This window comes from Lissotriton vulgaris, chromosome 7, assembly GCF_964263255.1.
Source record: "Lissotriton vulgaris chromosome 7, aLisVul1.2, whole genome shotgun sequence".
Classification (NCBI taxonomy): domain Eukaryota; kingdom Metazoa; phylum Chordata; class Amphibia; order Caudata; family Salamandridae; genus Lissotriton; species Lissotriton vulgaris.
In genome coordinates this window covers 1376437066-1376456881 of record NC_141695.1, presented here as the reverse complement: position 1 = coordinate 1376456881, position 19816 = coordinate 1376437066, and positions in this window count along the sequence as shown.

The following is a 19816-nucleotide window of genomic DNA, read 5'->3' as shown; positions in this document are numbered from 1 at the left end:
GAAGAAAAAAAATATTTCAATGAAAATTATCAATAAACATCTAAAATATATTTTGGGTTTTAAAGAAGAATACATTTTACAGCTACAGATGTTAGCTTTTAAAAAACCAATGAAATTCACAGAAAAAACCATAGGTTATAGTCCATATATAGTTAGGAATTTGCATTTACAAAACCTTGAAAATTCAATGAAAAAACCATTGGTTTTAGGCCATATATAGTTAGGGATTTGCATTTACAAAACCTTATTTTACTCGCATAAAACCATTGAAATTCCATATATAGTTAGATGCGCTAACTATATATCGCGCACCCGCAATCCACTGCTGATGATGTCACATATTACATCATTCATGACATGGTTAGTGACATCACTGATGACATCACTGATGACATCTCAAATGACATCACTGATGATATCACTGATGACATCTCATTTGACATTACTGATCACATCACTGATGATATCATTCATGTGATAATACGATGAACCTCTTCAGACTCTAATATAACCTTAGATACAATCAGTGTAAAGAGACACTCACAGACTGTCACTCATCCATGGAGTTACTCACACACCTAGTCAGTCATGCAAAGAATCAATCACACCTCCATTTCCTCAACTATACAGTTATACACACCTTACTTATTCAAACATATACTAACACATATGTTCTCTCTTATACAATCCCTGATACAAGTTCACAATGATCAATACAGCCACTCACACATTCACTGGCTCTTATGCACAGTTATTTATATATGTCAACTCTCACATGTACTGTGTTTTACATATGTACTTACTTTGACATGTAGCACTGAGATATCCATTCACTCACCAATACACTCATGCACACAGTCAACCGCCCATACAGCTGTTTCCACATGCACTTTTGAACCCATACATCTAGTGAATCAACTACTCACACATCCATGCACAAAGTCCTACACCTCCCAACCACCCACACACACACTCAATCTCCCATACAAATACTTGGGCAACCAATCAATAACCCATACAGTTATTCATATAGCTACTGATCAACACATGCAGCAGTTTGTAGAACAACAGATATAATGATGCACAAATTAAGATAGTTTAGTCACTAACCCATGCACTCATTAAGACACATTTAATCATTCTCTCATACAGTCAGTCATGCACCTACTAAATCCTTCATCCAGACATTTATACATCCACTCATTCTTCAATATGTAAGACACATTTTAACTTTACAAAAACATACAGTCACTGGATGTTGTTATCAGTGATGTCATCAGTGATGTCATTTGAGATGTCATCAGTGATGTCATCAGTGATGTCACTAACCATGTCATGAATGATGTAATATGTGACATCATCAGCAGTGGATTGCGGGTGCGCGATATATAGTTAGCGCATCTAACTATATATGGAATTTCAATGGTTTTATGCAAGTAAAATAAGGTTTTGTAAATGCAAATCCCTAACTATATATGGCCTAAAACCAATGGTTTTTTCATTGAATTTTCAAGGTTTTGTAAATGCAAATTCCTAACTATATATGGACTATAACCTATGGTTTTTTCTGTGAATATATATATATATACATATATATATATATATATATATGTATATCTATATATATATATATATATATGTATCTATGTATATATACATATACATATGCATATATGTATCTATGTATATATACATATACATATGCATATATATATATATATATATATATATATATATACATATGCATACTATATATATATATATATATATATATATATATATATATATGTATATATGTATATATATATATATATATATATATATACATATATATATATATATATATATATATATATATATATATATATATATATATATATATATATATATATATATATATATATATATATATATATATATATATATATATATATATATATTACCTACTGGCAGTCGCCAGTAGGTATATATAGTTAGTATTTTTTCTCTATGGAACTTTTGGAATTCTATGTCTAATAACTTTGGCGTTTGTGGACGGAATCGGCTGAAATTTTTAGGAAAATGGCACATTCTGTTTCTGATCAGCCGCTGAAAATTTGGGGGAGTTTTGTCAAGGGGGGGTCGAGAAAAAAGGGGGGTCCCAAAACACGTTTTTCCCATTCATTTTTCCATAGGGCGTTTGGCCTCACTTTTAGCTCGAACGGCTGAATGGATTTGCACGAAACTTGGCAAAATTGTAAGGACTGTTAGCCCGATGTGCCTTTGCTGGGTCTCAATATATGTGCTCCAGTGGATTTTGAGAAATTAATGTTTAAAAAAACAGATATATCTGTGACAGCGTCCCGGATAGCGCTCCAGATCGCGTACTTTTCGCGTAACGGAGCTTTGCGAAGCGAAGCTGATTGGCTCTCCGGTGTCTGTCAACATTCTAAACAGTCCGGTGCGGCCGCCATCTTGTCTCTCGGTAGGATCGAGAGACAAGAGGAGGAGAAAAACGAAGGGGGAATTTAATGAAAGGGGGCAAGGTAGCTCCCTCTTGACCCCCTAGGAATGATCTTGGGGTTATTAAAGGGTCCCGTGGGGCAAATAAAAAAAATTTGATTTTTCGCGGTAGAAGCGCTTCCCGGTTCGCGATCTGGTAGCGAAACGGGAATTCGCCATTTTGTGTTTCGATTTAATTAAATTACAAGATGAAGGAAAAATAATGTGAGAAATGAGTATAAGGGGGTACGGGAGACCTATCCTGACCACCTATGTTTTCTGAGGGTGGTTGAGGAGGCTCATATATGTTGATACTTGTCTTCCAGCGGCTGCGCGTGAGCGTTTTTTTTTTTTTTTTTTTTGCTGCGTGACGACATGGAGAGAGAGAGAGAGAGAGAGAGGGAGAGAGAGAGAGAGAGAGAGACGTGTACAATAATAGGCCATTTAGTGCGCACACAACGCAGAACAGCAGGGGTTAAGAAATATGGAAACACAGGCAGAGGGACGACGTAGATCCATACATTACGTACACACAAACTCGGGCGGGGGGAGACAGTACATGTATTATATACAAAAATCCAAGACAAAACATAGAACAGTTGCTGACCAAAAAGATCTCTTTCTGCATGATGCGCATCCTTAGCATCCTACTTAATTCATCTGGGGGCTGAGCTCTTTTGACCTTTTTCTTCTCTCATCGTCGGCTGCCTTCGCTGGTGGCTTTGGTTGCAAAAACTTACACCTTTGTCAATTGGTTGGGAACTAACCTGGTCGGGCTAATACTCAGGGGGGATCTTCGAATCATTTTTAGCGAATGGGTTTCCAGGCTGAGGCAACGGTAGATGTCAGTCGGGAGAACAATGGGGCAGCTTTGAGTTTGATGTCTATGAGGGTGCGAGAAGGAGGTGGTAAATTTTAAACATTGGCAACATTCCTAGTCCTCCTGACGGAGGGTACTTGGGTAAACCTCACCTCGGAATATTCCTTAAACTTTCCCTATTTAGTTAAACGTAGGAATTTATTCATTGGTGCACGTCATTCTTGGTTGTATTATTCGGGGTGCCAAGCGAAGTCATATGTTGTCATCCTGTAATAACCCGTCAAGTTTCTGCTTCAGGCTGCCCTCCCAAGCGCTGGGTTCAGAGAGAGACATAGTCATTGTTTGCTCGTTGCGTATAGGCACCATATTCAAAGCCTTTTTCCCATCCCATCGGCCGTTAAGTCACCATTTTTCCGTACTTTAATCGACGTTCCGAAGTGACCTGCAGAAAAGAGGGAAAAAGAAGGGGAGGGGGCAGCGTTTAAAACACATCAGCGCGCATAAACCCGAAAAGGCTTTTACTTACTACATACTCGGCCTATCTCCACGGGATGCAGTCCCTACCATCTCGGCGTTTAAGCCCAGGGGGGACCGGTAATGTGGGAGAGATAATTATCGGAGGCCTGTGGATAGCATAGGTCGCCCAAGTGAGGCATTACGGATCGTGTGCAGGGGAGGGTCAAAACAAAGGGCAGTCGGTGTAAAGTGGGGACGAGCTTGTGCTCTCCTTTGAGGAAGAGAGATAACCTACAGTGGTACGGGGTCATTTTCGTTCGTACTAGGGGGGCCAGGTGACATTCGTTCGGGGTGGCTTAGGGGCATTTAAAACAACTTCCCTGATACAGGTAGCATATAAAGTAGAGGCTAAATACCAGGATCTTTAACGATTGCTTTATGCTGTACAAAAATGAAAAACACATACAACAAACCTGGACCATTCATATTTGCAATGTTTCTGCGTACTATACTTTTTAACCCTCAACTAATCGAGCTGCTTCATTTCACCTGCTTTTTTTTTTATTTTTTATATCGGAAACAGTGGCCATTTATTCGAAACTTACCAATCTACGCGTTACAACTACGTTTGCTTTTTCAAAATCCTTTAATAAAAATGTTGGTGCACAAATACGGGCCTACAACCCCGTGGGCCGGCCACGGAGCAGGCTGGAACTGTAAATGGGGGGGGGTATTTATTTGTGGAAAACATAACAGAGTAAGTGGTCGTTGATTTCATAATAAAAAGTGCGACAAGTGCAACAAAATCATATCGATAATTCATTGTGAGCAAGTACCAAAAGTGTCGACAATTCGAACCTTCAATAAATACAGTAATCAATGATGCATTAGAACTTAATATCAATTCATTTTCCGAACGTGTAATCAGTACCCGTCCCATGTCAATTCATTGTTCGAACGTATAATCAATACCCATCCCCGATCAATTCATTGTCCGAACATATAATCATTCTTATCCCATATCAATTCATGTGCTAAAAACTGCATACATATCTTATGATATCAAGGCTGAGCAATCGGGGCACAACAAGGAGTTGAGAGTTTCATTTGTACCGGCGCCATTTTGGGTGAGGTCAGGAAGGTCCAAGTATAGTCAAAATGTCTCCACCAACTCGTGGTTGGACCGGGACCTCTTTCGGCAGTCCAAAAGTTTTCGTTGAAGGGTAGCAGAGGGGACTGGCGACATGAACCATCAGTGAAAGTGGGGTGGGAGGCAACAATCTCTCCTACCGGGTCATACTGGTGTCCCACCGGAACTGATCAAGTTGGTAGTCTTGCAGGATTTTGGTCATTTCAAGACTGAGGCCGGCGCCGGCATGAGCGCGCCGACGTCCCGTGGCTACGTCGTGGTCGTTCCGTGGGTGATCATGGCAGTCATTCCCCATCGGGGGTGTCTGCGGGGGTCGGGGGCCCCCGTGGCTCTTATAGAATCTTCAAAGTCGAGGAGAACGTGTTTGGACGCAGGACTCATTTTCTAGCTGAACTCAGAAGCGTTGTTGCACCGCAACAGTGGACGAGGCCCCGCTGGGTGAGTGGAGCGCCGCTGCATCGCAAGAGTGAAGGAACCCTTGTCGGGTGAGTGGAGCGTTGGGGGTGCAGCTGAGGGGCCCCCACCTGGGGGGGTGGGAGAGGCTCGTTCGCGCCGCCTCTCCCTCCCAGCGCACCCCACGCCGACACCTGGCGTTGATATCCGTGATGTCCGGACCAGGCGATAAGAGGGGGGGGTCGGAGGCAGAGGCAAGACATCCCCCCCCGTGGCCTGCAGGGCGCCGCTTCAGGGCCGAACGGGGAGCTCATACCAAGCCGGGACCAGACCAGGAGATACGAAGGCAGGGGAGGGGGGGGGGTCGGTGGCATGTGCAAGACATCCCCCCCCGTTGTCGCAGCCATTATTGAAGAAAGAAGAGGGATCCCGTTGGCCTAGGTTCCTCTCCTGGCCCGGGGGGGGGGGGGTCGGTGGCATGTGCAAGACATCCCCCCCCCATTGTCGCAGACATTATTGAAGAAAGAAGAGGGATCCCGTCGGCCTCGGCTCCTCTCCAGGCCCAGGGGGGGGGTTCGGTGTCATGTGCAAGACATCCCCCCCGTTGTCGCAGACATTATTGAAGAAAGAAGAGGGATCCCGTCGGCCTCGGCTCTTCTCCTGGCCCAGGGGGGGGTCGGTGGCATGTGAAAGACATCCCCACCCCCGTTGTCGCAGCCATTATTGAAAAAAGAAAAGGATGGGACAAGGGATCCCGTCGGCCTCGGCTCCTCTCCTGGCCCACCTTACGCGACGACCTCCCCGGCCGACGGCTGCCAGCAGGACTCACCCTACACGTGCCGAAGGCCTCGTCTTCCGGATGGGCGTAGCCGCGAACCTGTTGCACTTCGGGAGTTTCCGGAATGGGGGTAGGTATCTGCTGATTTGTATCTATTTCGTGTTACCGTTATTGTGCGTGGCGGGCGGTGGGACAGACATGCTTGGAGCAGTGGGGGGGTGGCGGAGCCTAGCTACCTCGTGGCTGCCGTAACGTCAAGCTTGGCTTCTCTTACCACTTTCATGTTTCTTATTTCTAGCGAAGTCAAAAACTCATCAGTGGCCTACTCATTTTGTTCGATTTCTTTCCCTTCCTTTTCAAGTGTGTTTCATGCTAAAGTTTCTGTTTAACAGGATACAGTGATTACTTCGTATTTTACATATGTCTTCCTTATTAGGGGTACCCTCCGGTTGAGCCAGATGATGTACCTCTAATAAATGGTCCGGGTGGAACTAGTTTATCAATCAGTGGGGAGTAGATGGGCATGACAGATTACAACGGGGGACAAAGGTCCGCATTACCCACCCTTCACTACTTGCAAAGACTAGACAGAATATTTCTATTCCACGTTATTTGCAAACAGAGAATACCTCGAAAGAACTATTCCTTGAACAATAAATGTCCAGCCAATCAATCAATCAGTGGGGAGAAAAACAGGCATGACGGATTACAACGGGGGACAAAAGTCCGCATTACCTATCCTTCACTATCTGCAAAGGGAGACAGAATATTCCTATTCTTCTCTGTTTGTAGACAGGGAATATCTCAAAGAGCAATATTCGATAAAAAATTAGTAGGATTATAACACTTTAATAACTTATAAATATATACATCGCAACAAAAACAGTAAACACCTTAAAACATTTTTTATTAAAACAGAAGCAACAATGACAACTAACAGTAGTGATATCCTGGGCGGGTGATGGAACTGGGATTGTTAATGGAAAAACATCTACAGAGAAAGCTATTGGTGAATTATACTTCTCCAGAAATTTAAAACTCACAAATGTTTCATTTGTGTAATCGTTTCATAAACATGTACATTAAAAAACTAAATACGCTCCACTGTTTTAGAAAATCTTTACAACTTGCTAGATCACCCTTTAAAGTTACAACTACAAAAACCTACTTACTTAAGCTGTTGAATTCGGCTTCAAATGTAAAGCATAAGTTCAAGCTAGCATATCATATGTCTAAAAGGTTTAACATAATTGATATGCAAATTTAAATACTACCCTTTCTTAATGGTGACACCTTATCTCTCCAATATCCCACAATTTCCATGAGCAAAGCAAAAGAAATTCTGAGGCCCTGAAGAAATAAGGCTTACTGTGGGGTTCAACTCAATCTGGTGTTTGGGAGATTCCATGTTTTAGGGTGATATTCTGTGACAGGGTGCAGGCACCAGAAGAATTTTAGCCTAGTTCATCACATTGGAGAATGAGGGTCTGGGAAAATATCTAATCTGGTGAAGAACCATTCCTTCTTTAAACCCTATGGTGACCAACTATAGTTTATTCTCTATTTCGTTCCCTTGCCATAACAAAATAAAAGTCTTGGGTTATTTATGGAAGGGAATACTTTTTGTTTCTTCCAATTTTTAAAAGAAAAGAGGAGGGGGGGGCAGCGTTCAAAGCATATCAGCGTGCATAAATACGAAAATGTTTTTACCTACCACGTACTTGACATTTTACAGCTTTTCATATTTGCTATTAAAAAACCATTGAAATTCACTGAAAAAACCATAGGTTATAGACCATATATAGTTAGGCATTTGCATTTACAAAACCTTAATTTACTCGCACAAAACCATAGAAATTTGCATATATAGTTAGTTGCAATAACTATATATCGCGCACCCGCAATCCACTGCTGATGATGTCACATATTACATCATTCATGACATGGTCAGTGACATCACTGATGACATCACTGATGACATCTCAAATGACATCATTGATGACATCACTGATGACATCTCAAATGACATCACTGATGACATCTCAAATAACATCACTGATGACATCTCAAATGACATCACTGATGACATCTCAAATGACATCACTGATGACATCATTGATGACATCTCAAATGACATCACTGATGACATCACTGATGACATCTCATTTGAGATTACTGATCACATCACTGATGACATCATTCATGTGATAATACGATGAACCTCTTCAGACTCTAATATAACCTTAGATACACTCAGTGTAAACAGACACTCACAGACTGTCACTCATCCATGGAGTTACTCACACACCTAGTCAGTCATGCAAAGAATCAATCACACCTCCATTTCCTCAACTATACAGTTATACACACCTTACTTATTCAAACATATACTAACACATATTTACTCTCTTATACAATCCCTGATACAAGTTCACAATGATCCATGCAGCCACTCACACATTCACTGGCTCTTATGCACAGTTATTTATATATGTCAACTCTCACATGTACTGTGTTTTACATATGTACTTACTTTGACATGTAGCACTGAGATATCCATTCACTCACCAATACACTCATGCAGACAGTCAACCGCCCATACAGCTGTTTCCAAATGCACTTTTGAACCCATACATCTAGTGAATCAACTGCTCACACATCTATGCATAGAGTCATACACCTCCCAGCCACCCACACACACACTCAGTCTCCCATACAAATACTTGGGCAACCAATCAATAACCCATATAGTTACTCATATAGCTACTGATCAACACATGCAGCAGTTTACAGAACAACAGACATAATGATGCACAAATTAAGACAGTTTAGTCACTAACCCATGCACTCAGTGAGACACATTTAATCACTCTCTCATACAGTCAGTCATGTACCTACTAAATCCTTCAACCAGACACTTATACATCCACTCATTCTTCAATATGTAAGACATATTTTAACTTTACAGAAACATACAGTCACTGGATGTTGTCATCAGTGATGCCATCAGTGATGTCATTTGAGATGTCATCAGTGATGTCATCAGTGATGTCACTGACCATGTCATGAATGATGTAATATGTGACATCATCAGCAGTGGATTGTGGGTGCGCGATATATAGTTATTGCAACTAACTATATATGCGAATTTCTATGGTTTTGTGCGAGTAAATTAAGGTTTTGTAAATGCTAATGCCTAACTATATATGGTCTATAACCTATGGTTTTTTCAGTGAATATATATATATATATATATATATATATATATATATATCTTCACTGAAAAAACCATAGGTTTCACACCAGTTATAGTTAGGAATTAGCATTTAAAAAACCTATTAAATTCACTGAAAAACCATAGGTCTGACACCAGTTATAGTTAGCTGGAAATTTTACTGACATAAAACCATTGAAATTCCCATAGGTAGTTGGACTCACTATAACTTGCGCGCCTGCAATGCACTGCTGATGACGTCACATATTAAATCACTCATGACATGGTCAGTGACGTCACTCATGACAGCCTTTTATGGCCCACATATAAAACCTAGGGGGTCAGGGGGGTCTACCCTGCCCCCTTTTGGTCATTTCCCCCTATGTTTTTGCCACCTCTTGTGTCTCGATCCTACCGAGACACAAGATGGCGGCCGCACCGGACTGTTTGGAATGTTGACAGACACCCGAGAGCCAATCAGCTTTGCGCTCGCAAACGCGCATAGCGCGCTGGAGCGCGCCCCGGTGCGCGTACAGGGGCGCGCTTATAGATATATATATTTTTTTTAGGCTAAACTACTCAAAATCCACTGGAGCACATATCTTGAGACATAGCAAAGGCACATCGGGCTACCAGTCCCTACAATTTTGCCAAGTTTGGTGGAAATCCATTCAGCCGTTCGGGCTAAAAGTGAGTCCAACCGCCCTACGGAAATTAACATGGGGAAAACACGTTTTGGGACCCCCCTTTTATCTCGCCCCCACTTGACAAATCCCCCCCAAAATTTCAGGGAAGGAGCGGAGCACAGCGAGGCAAATTTAAGGAAAATTACAGGCAGATTCCTAAACCGGCGCCAAAGTTATTCCCAATAGAATGTTGCGGATTTCCTATGGAAAACAATCCTAACTATAACTACCTACTGGCGACCGCCAGTAGGTAATATATATATATATATATATATAAATATACATATATATATATTGGACTCCGGTCTGTGGGGTGGGGATGCGAGGCAGCACCTTGAACTTCTTGTGCGTGTCTTGTCCTGCCTTGACCCCTACCCTCGCTATTTTTGGAAACTTGCTCCAACGCCCCTCAGCCACACTTACCTGGGAACAACTACTGCATCCTGGGTCTTGTAGTCCATGGACTTTCACTGGACCGGCTGAAAACTTCATTTGAGAGGCGGAGCTGATAATTTGCACCTATCGGTGCGCGGTGGGGTACATTTTAACAGCGGGACTTCTGGGACTTCCTTTCACAGACACTGCAGGCGCTGACGAAGGCCGATCCGGACGAAATGCATTCGCCACTTCTTGAATAAAAGGTGTTGCCCTGTCAAATCCCCTCTGAGGCTCCCGCTCCTTTCTTCGAGAGGAGATTTCTTTTTATTTGAATTCACGCGTGTGCCAGAAGCGCGTTCAGGAGCCCACTCACTACTTGTGGCTTGGAGAATCTGGATCCAGTCCCGGCTGTTCCTGTTTCTTCACGTTAGTGGATTTCTCCAAGCTCGCCGGATGTCCATGTGTATTGATGCGGCTTAATGAGGCATCTTGCCTCCGCCAGGCGGGTTGCATTGTTCTCCCGCCCCTGCAACTTTGCTTCTTGGACTCCGGTCTGTGGGGTGGGGACGCGAGGCAGCACCTTGAACTTCTTGTGCGTGTCTTGTCCTGCCTTGACCCCTACCCTCGCTATTTTTGGAAACTTGCTCCAACGCCCCTCAGCCACACTTACCTGGGAACAACTACTGCATCCTGGGTCTTGTAGTCCATGGACTTCCACTGGACCGGCTAAAAACTTCATTTGAGAGGCGGAGCTGATAATTTGCACCTATCGGTGCGCGGTGGGGTTCATTTTAACAGCGGGACTTCTGGGACTTCCTTTCACAGACACTGCAGGCGCTGACGAAGGCCGTTCCGGGCGAAATGCATTCGCCACTTCTTCTTGAATAAAAGGTGTTGCCCTGTCAAATCCCCTCTGAGGCTCCCGCTCCTTTCTTCGAGAGGAGATTTCTTTTTATTTGAATTCACGCGTGTGCCAGAAGCGCGTTCAGGAGCCCACTCACTACTTGTGGCTTGGAGAATCTGGATCCAGTCCCGGCTGTTCCTGTTTCTTCACGTTAGTGGATTTCTCCAAGCTCGCCGGATGTCCATGTGTATTGATGCGGCTTAATGAGGCATCTTGCCTCCGCCGGGCGGGTTGCATTGTTCTCCCGCCCCTGCAACTTTGCTTCTTGGACTCCGGTCTGTGGGGTGGGGACGCGAGGCAGCACCTTGAACTTCTTGTGCGTGTCTTGTCCTGCCTTGACCCCTACCCTCGCTATTTTTGGAAACTTGCTCCAACGCCCCTCAGCCACACTTACCTGGGAACAACTACTGCATCCTGGGTCTTGTAGTCCATGGACTTCCACTGGACCGGCTGAAAACTTCATTTGAGAGGCGGAGCTGATAATTTGCACCTATCGGTGCGCGGTGGGGTACATTTTAACAGCGGGACTTCTGGGACTTCCTTTCACAGACACTGCAGGCGCTGACGAAGGCCGATCCGGCCGAAATGCATTCGCCACTTCTTCTTGAATAAAAGGTGTTGCCCTGTCAAATCCCCTCTGAGGCTCCCGCTCCTTTCTTCGAGAGGAGATTTCTTTTTATTTGAATTCACGCGTGTGCCAGAAGCGCGTTCAGGAGCCCACTCACTACTTGTGGCTTGGAGAATCTGGATCCAGTCCCGGCTGTTCCTGTTTCTTCACGTTAGTGGATTTCTCCAAGCTCGCCGGATGTCCATGTGTATTGATGCGGCTTAATGAGGCATCTTGCCTCCGCTGGGCGGGTTGCATTGTTCTCCCACCCCTGCAACTTTGCTTCTTGGACTCCGGTCTGTGGGGTGGGGACGCGAGGCAGCACCTTGAACTTCTTGTGCGTGTCTTGTCCTGCCTTGACCCCTACCCTCGCTATTTTTGGAAACTTGCTCCAACGCCCCTCAGCCACACTTACCTGGGAACAACTACTGCATCCTGGGTCTTGTAGTCCATGGACTTCCACTGGACTGGCTGAAAACTTCATTTGAGAGGCGGAGCTGATAATTTGCACCTATCGGTGCGCGGTGGGGTACATTTTAACAGCGGGACTTCTGGGACTTCCTTTCACAGACACTGCAGGCGCTGACGAAGGCCAATCCGGCCGAAATGCATTCGCCACTTCTTCTTGAATAAAAGGTGTTGCCCTGTCAAATCCCCTCTGAGGCTCCCGCTCCTTTCTTCGAGAGGAGATTTCTTTTTATTTGAATTCACGCGTGTGCCAGAAGCGCGTTCAGGAGCCCACTCACTACTTGTGGCTTGGAGAATCTGGATCCAGTCCCGGCTGTTCCTGTTTCTTCACGTTAGTGGATTTCTCCAAGCTCGCCGGATGTCCATGTGTATTGATGCGGCTTAATGAGGCATCTTGCCTCTGCCGGGCGGGTTGCATTGTTCTCCCGCCCCTGCAACTTTGCTTCTTGGACTCCGGTCTGTGGGGTGGGGACGCGAGGCAGCACCTTGAACTTCTTGTGCGTGTCTTGTCCTGCCTTGACCCCTACCCTCGCTATTTTTGGAAACTTGCTCCAACGCCCCTCAGCCACACTTACCTGGGAACAACTACTGCATCCTGGGTCTTGTAGTCCATGGACTTCCACTGGACCAGCTGAAAACTTCATTTGAGAGGCGGAGCTGATAATTTGCACCTATCGGTGCGCGGTGGGGTACATTTTAACAGCGGGACTTCTGGGACTTCCTTTCACAGACACTGCAGGCGCTGACGAAGGATCCGGCCGAAATGCATTCGCCACTTCTTCTTGAATAAAAGGTGTTGCCCTGTCAAATCCCCTCTGAGGCTCCCGCTCCTTTCTTCGAGAAGAGATTTCTTTTTATTTGAATTCACGCGTGTGCCAGAAGCGCGTTCAGGAGCCCACTCACTACTTGTGGCTTGGAGAATCTGGATCCAGTCCCGGCTGTTCCTGTTTCTTCACGTTAGTGGATTTTTCCAAGCTCGCCGGATGTCCATGTGTATTGATGCGGCTTAATGAGGCATCTTGCCTCCGCCGGGCGGGTTGCATTGTTCTCCCGCCCCTGCAACTTTGCTTCTTGGACTCCGGTCTGTGGGGTGGGGACGCGAGTCAGCACCTTGAACTTCTTGTGCGTGTCTTGTCCTGCCTTGACCCCTACCCTCGCTATTTTTGGAAACTTGCTCCAACGCCCCTCAGCCACACTTACCTGGGAACAACTACTGCATCCTGGGTCTTGTAGTCCATGGACTTCCACTGGACCGGCTGAAAACTTCATTTGAGAGGCGGAGCTGATAATTTGCACCTATCGGTGCGCGGTGGGGTACATTTTAACAGCGGGACTTCTGGGACTTCCTTTCACAGACACTGCAGGCGCTGACGAAGGCCAATCCGGCCGAAATGCATTCGCCACTTCTTCTTGAATAAAAGGTGTTGCCCTGTCAAATCCCCTCTGAGGCTCCCGCTCCTTTCTTCGAGAGGAGATTTCTTTTTATTTGAATTCACGCGTGTGCCAGAAGCGCGTTCAGGAGCCCACTCACTACTTGTGGCTTGGAGAATCTGGATCCAGTCCCGGCTGTTCCTGTTTCTTCACGTTAGTGGATTTCTCCAAGCTCGCCGGATGTCCATGTGTATTGATGCGGCTTAATGAGGCATCTTGCCTCCGCCGGGCGGGTTGCATTGTTCTCCCGCCCCTGCAACTTTGCTTCTTGGACTCCGGTCTGTGGGGTGGGGACGCGAGGCAGCACCTTGAACTTCTTGTACGTGTCTTGTCCTGCCTTGACCCCTACCCTCGCTATTTTTGGAAACTTGCTCCAACGCCCCTCAGCCACACTTACCTGGGAACAACTACTGCATCCTGGGTCTTGTAGTCCATGGACTTCCACTGGACCAGCTGAAAACTTCATTTGAGAGGCGGAGCTGATAATTTGCACCTATCGGTGCGCGGTGGGGTACATTTTAACAGCGGGACTTCTGGGAATTCCTTTCACAGACACTGCAGGCGCTGACGAATGCCGATCCGGCCGAAATGCATTCGCCACTTCTTCTTGAATAAAAGGTGTTGCCCTGTCAAATCCCCTCTGAGGCTCCCGCTCCTTTCTTCGAGAGGAGATTTCTTTTTATTTGAATTCACGCGTGTGCCAGAAGCGCGTTCAGGAGCCCACTCACTACTTGTGGCTTGGAGAATCTGGATCCAGTCCCGGCTGTTCCTGTTTCTTCACGTTAGTGTATTTCTCCAAGCTCGCCGGATGTCCATGTGTATTGATGCGGCTTAATGAGGCATCTTGCCTCCGCCGGGCGGGTTGCATTGTTCTCCCGCCCCTGCAACTTTGCTTCTTGGACTCCGGTCTGTGGGGTGGGGACGCGAGGCAGCACCTTGAACTTCTTGTGCGTGTCTTGTCCTGCCTTGACCCCTACCCTCGCTATTTTTGGAAACTTGCTCCAACGCCCCTCAGCCACACTTACCTGGGAACAACTACTGCATCCTGGGTCTTGTAGTCCATGGACTTCCACTGGACCGGCTGAAAACTTCATTTGAGAGGCGGAGCTGATAATTTGCACCTATCGGTGCGCGGTGGGGTACATTTTAACAGCGGGACTTCTGGGACTTCCTTTCACAGACACTGCAGGCGCTGACGAAGGCCGATCCGGCCGAAATGCATTCGCCACTTCTTCTTGAATAAAAGGTGTTGCCCTGTCAAATCCCCTCTGAGGCTCCCGCTCCTTTCTTCGAGAGGAGATTTCTTTTTATTTGAATTCACGCGTGTGCCAAAAGCGCGTTCAGGAGCCCACTCACTACTTGTGGCTTGGAGAATCTGGATCCAGTCCCGGCTGTTCCTGTTTCTTCACGTTAGTGGATTTCTCCAAGCTCGCCGGATGTCCATGTGTATTGATGCGGCTTAATGAGGCATCTTGCCTCCGCCGGGCAGGTTGCATTGTTCTCCCGCCCCTGCAACTTTGCTTCTTGGACTCCGGTCTGTGGGGTGGGGACGCGAGGCAGCACCTTGAACTTCTTGTGCGTGTCTTGTCCTGCCTTGACCCCTACCCTCGCTATTTTTGGAAACTTGCTCCAACGCCCCTCAGCCACACTTACCTGGGAACAACTACTGCATCCTGGGTCTTGTAGTCCATGGACTTTCACTGGACCGGCTGAAAACTTCATTTGAGAGGCGGAGCTGAAAATTTGCACCTATCGGTGCGCGGTGGGGTACATTTTAACAGCGGGACTTCTGGGACTTCCTTTCACAGACACTGCAGGCGCTGACGAAGGCCGATCCGGCCGAAATGCATTCGCCACTTCTTCTTGAATAAAAGGTGTTGCCCTGTCAAATCCCCTCTGAGGCTCCCGCTCCTTTCTTCGAGAGGAGATTTCTTTTTATTTGAATTCACGCGTGTGCCAGAAGCGCGTTCAGGAGCCCACTCACTAATTGTGGCTTGGAGAATCTGGATCCAGTCCCGGCTGTTCCTGTTTCTTCACGTTAGTGGATTTCTCCAAGCTCGCCGGATGTCCATGTGTATTGATGCGGCTTAATGAGGCATCTTGCCTCCGCTGGGCGGGTTGCATTGTTCTCCCGCCCCTGCAACTTTGCTTCTTGGACTCCGGTCTGTGGGGTGGGGACGCGAGGCAGCACCTTGAACTTCTTGTGCGTGTCTTGTCCTGCCTTGACCCCTACCCTCGCTATTTTTGGAAACTTGCTCCAACGCCCCTCAGCCACACTTACCTGGGAACAACTACTGCATCCTGGGTCTTGTAGTCCATGGACTTCCACTGGACTGGCTGAAAACTTCATTTGAGAGGCGGAGCTGATAATTTGCACCTATCGGTGCGCGGTGGGGTACATTTTAACAGCGGGACTTCTGGGACTTCCTTTCACAGACACTGCAGGCGCTGACGAAGGCCAATCCGGCCGAAATGCATTCGCCACTTCTTCTTGAAAAAAAGGTGTTGCCCTGTCAAATCCCCTCTGAGGCTCCCGCTCCTTTCTTCGAGAGGAGATTTCTTTTTATTTGAATTCACGCGTGTGCCAGAAGCGCGTTCAGGAGCCCACTCACTACTTGTGGCTTGGAGAATCTGGATCCAGTCCCGGCTGTTCCTGTTTCTTCAGGTTAGTGGATTTCTCCAAGCTCGCCGGATGTCCATGTGTATTGATGCGGCTTAATGAGGCATCTTGCCTCTGCCGGGCGGGTTGCATTGTTCTCCCGCCCCTGCAACTTTGCTTCTTGGACTCCGGTCTGTGGGGTGGGGACGCGAGGCAGCACCTTGAACTTCTTGTGCGTGTCTTGTCCTGCCTTGACCCCTACCCTCGCTATTTTTGGAAACTTGCTCCAACGCCCCTCAGCCACACTTACCTGGGAACAACTACTGCATCCTGGGTCTTGTAGTCCATGGACTTCCACTGGACCAGCTGAAAACTTCATTTGAGAGGCGGAGCTGATAATTTGCACCTATCGGTGCGCGGTGGGGTACATTTTAACAGCGGGACTTCTGGGACTTCCTTTCACAGACACTGCAGGCGCTGACGAAGGATCCGGCCGAAATGCATTCGCCACTTCTTCTTGAATAAAAGGTGTTGCCCTGTCAAATCCCCTCTGAGGCTCCCGCTCCTTTCTTCGAGAGGAGATTTCTTTTTATTTGAATTCACGCGTGTGCCAGAAGCGCGTTCAGGAGCCCACTCACTACTTGTGGCTTGGAGAATCTGGATCCAGTCCCGGCTGTTCCTGTTTCTTCACGTTAGTGGATTTCTCCAAGCTCGCCGGATGTCAATGTGTATTGATGCGGCTTAATGAGGCATCTTGCCTCCGCCGGGCGGGTTGCATTGTTCTCCCGCCCCTGCAACTTTGCTTCTTGGACTCCGGTCTGTGGGGTGGGGACGCGAGGCAGCACCTTGAACTTCTTGTGCGTGTCTTGTCCTGCCTTGACCCCTACCCTCGCTATTTTTGGAAACTTGCTCCAACGCCCCTCAGCCACACTTACCTGGGAACAACTACTGCATCCTGGGTCTTGTAGTCCATGGACTTCCACTGGACCGGCTGAAAACTTCATTTGAGAGGCGGAGCTGATAATTTGCACCTATCGGTGCGCGGTGGGGTACATTTTAACAGCGGGACTTCTGGGACTTCCTTTCACAGACACTGCAGGCGCTGACGAAGGCCAATCCGGCCGAAATGCATTCGCCACTTCTTCTTGAATAAAAGGTGTTGCCCTGTCAAATCCCCTCTGAGGCTCCCGCTCCTTTCTTCGAGAGGAAATTTCTTTTTATTTGAATTCACGCGTGTGCCAGAAGCGCGTTCAGGAGCCCACTCACTACTTGTGGCTTGGAGAATCTGGATCCAGTCCCGGCTGTTCCTGTTTCTTCACGTTAGTGGATTTCTCCAAGCTCGCCGGATGTCCATGTGTATTGATGCGGCTTAATGAGGCATCTTGCCTCCGCCGGGCGGGTTGCATTGTTCTCCCGCCCCTGCAACTTTGCTTCTTGGACTCCGGTCTGTGGGGTGGGGACGCGAGGCAGCACCTTGATCTTCTTGTGCGTGTCTTGTCCTGCCTTGACCCCTACCCTCGCTATTTTTGGAAACTTGCTCCAACGCCCCTCAGCCACACTTACCTGGGAACAACTACTGCATCCTGGGTCTTGTAGTCCATGGACTTCCACTGGACCAGCTGAAAACTTCATTTGAGAGGCGGAGCTGATAATTTGCACCTATCGGTGCGCGGTGGGGTACATTTTAACAGCGGGACTTCTGGGAATTCCTTTCACAGACACTGCAGGCGCTGACGAATGCCGATCCGGCCGAAATGCATTCGCCACTTCTTCTTGAATAAAAGGTGTTGCCCTGTCAAATCCCCTCTGAGGCTCCCGCTCCTTTCTTCGAGAGGAGATTTCTTTTTATTTGAATTCACGCGTGTGCCAGAAGCGCGTTCAGGAGCCCACTCACTACTTGTGGCTTGGAGAATCTGGATCCAGTCCCGGCTGTTCCTGTTTCTTCACGTTAGTGGATTTCTCCAAGCTCGCCGGATGTCCATGTGTATTGATGCGGCTTAATGAGGCATCTTGCCTCCGCCGGGCGGGTTGCATTGTTTTCCCGCCCCTGCAACTTTGCTTCTTGGACTCCGGTCTGTGGGGTGGGGACGCGAGGCAGCACCTTGAACTTCTTGTGCGTGTCTTGTCCTGCCTTGACCCCTACCCTCGCTATTTTTGGAAACTTGCTCCAACGCCCCTCAGCCACACTTACCTGGGAACAACTACTGCATCCTGGGTCTTGTAGTCCATGGACTTCCACTGGACCGGCTGAAAACTTCATTTGAGAGGCGGAGCTGATAATTTGCACCTATCGGTGCGCGGTGGGGTACATTTTAACAGCGGGACTTCTGGGACTTCTTTTCACAGACACTGCAGGCGCTGACGAAGGCCGATCCGGCCGAAATGCATTCGCCACTTCTTCTTGAATAAAAGGTGTTGCCCTGTCAAATCCCCTCTGAGGCTCCCGCTCCTTTCTTCGAGAGGAGATTTCTTTTTATTTGAATTCACGCGTGTGCCAGAAGCGCGTTCAGGAGCCCACTCACTACTTGTGGCTTGGAGAATCTGGATCCAGTCCCGGCTGTTCCTGTTTCTTCACGTTAGTGGATTTCTCCAAGCTCGCCGGATGTCCATGTGTATTGATGCGGCTTAATGAGGCATCTTGCCTCCGCCGGGCGGGTTGCATTGTTCTCCCGCCCCTGCAACTTTGCTTCTTGGACTCCGGTCTGTGGGGTGGGGACGCGAGGCAGCACCTTGAACTTCTTGTGCGTGTCTTGTCCTGCCTTGACCCCTACCCTCGCTATTTTTGGAAACTTGCTCCAACGCCCCTCAGCCACACTTACCTGGGAACAACTACTGCATCCTGGGTCTTGTAGTCCATGGACTTTCACTGGACCTGCTGAAAACTTCATTTGAGAGGCGGAGCTGAAAATTTGCACCTATCGGTGCGAGGTGGGGTACATTTTAACAGCGGGACTTCTGGGACTTCCTTTCACAGACACTGCAGGCGCTGACGAAGGCCAATCCGGCCGAAATGCATTCGCCACTTCTTCTTGAATAAAAGGTGTCGCCCTGTCAAATCCCCTCTGAGGCTCCCGCTCCTTTCTTCGAGAGGAGATTTCTTTTTATTTGAAATCACGCGTGTGCCAGAAGCGCGTTCAGGAGCCCACTCACTACTTGTGGCTTGGAGAATCTGGATCCAGTCCCGGCTGTTCCTGTTTCTTCACGTTAGTGGATTTCTCCAAGCTCGCCGGATGTCCATGTGTATTGATGCGGCTTAATGAGGCATCTTGCCTCCGCCGGGCGGGTTGCATTGTTCTACCGCCCCTGCAACTTTGCTTCTTGGACTCCGGTCTGTGGGGTGGGGACGCGAGGCAGCACCTTGAACTTCTTGTGCGTGTCTTGTCCTGCCTTGACCCCTACCCTCGCTATTTTTGGAAACTTGCTCCAACGCCCCTCAGCCACACTTACCTGG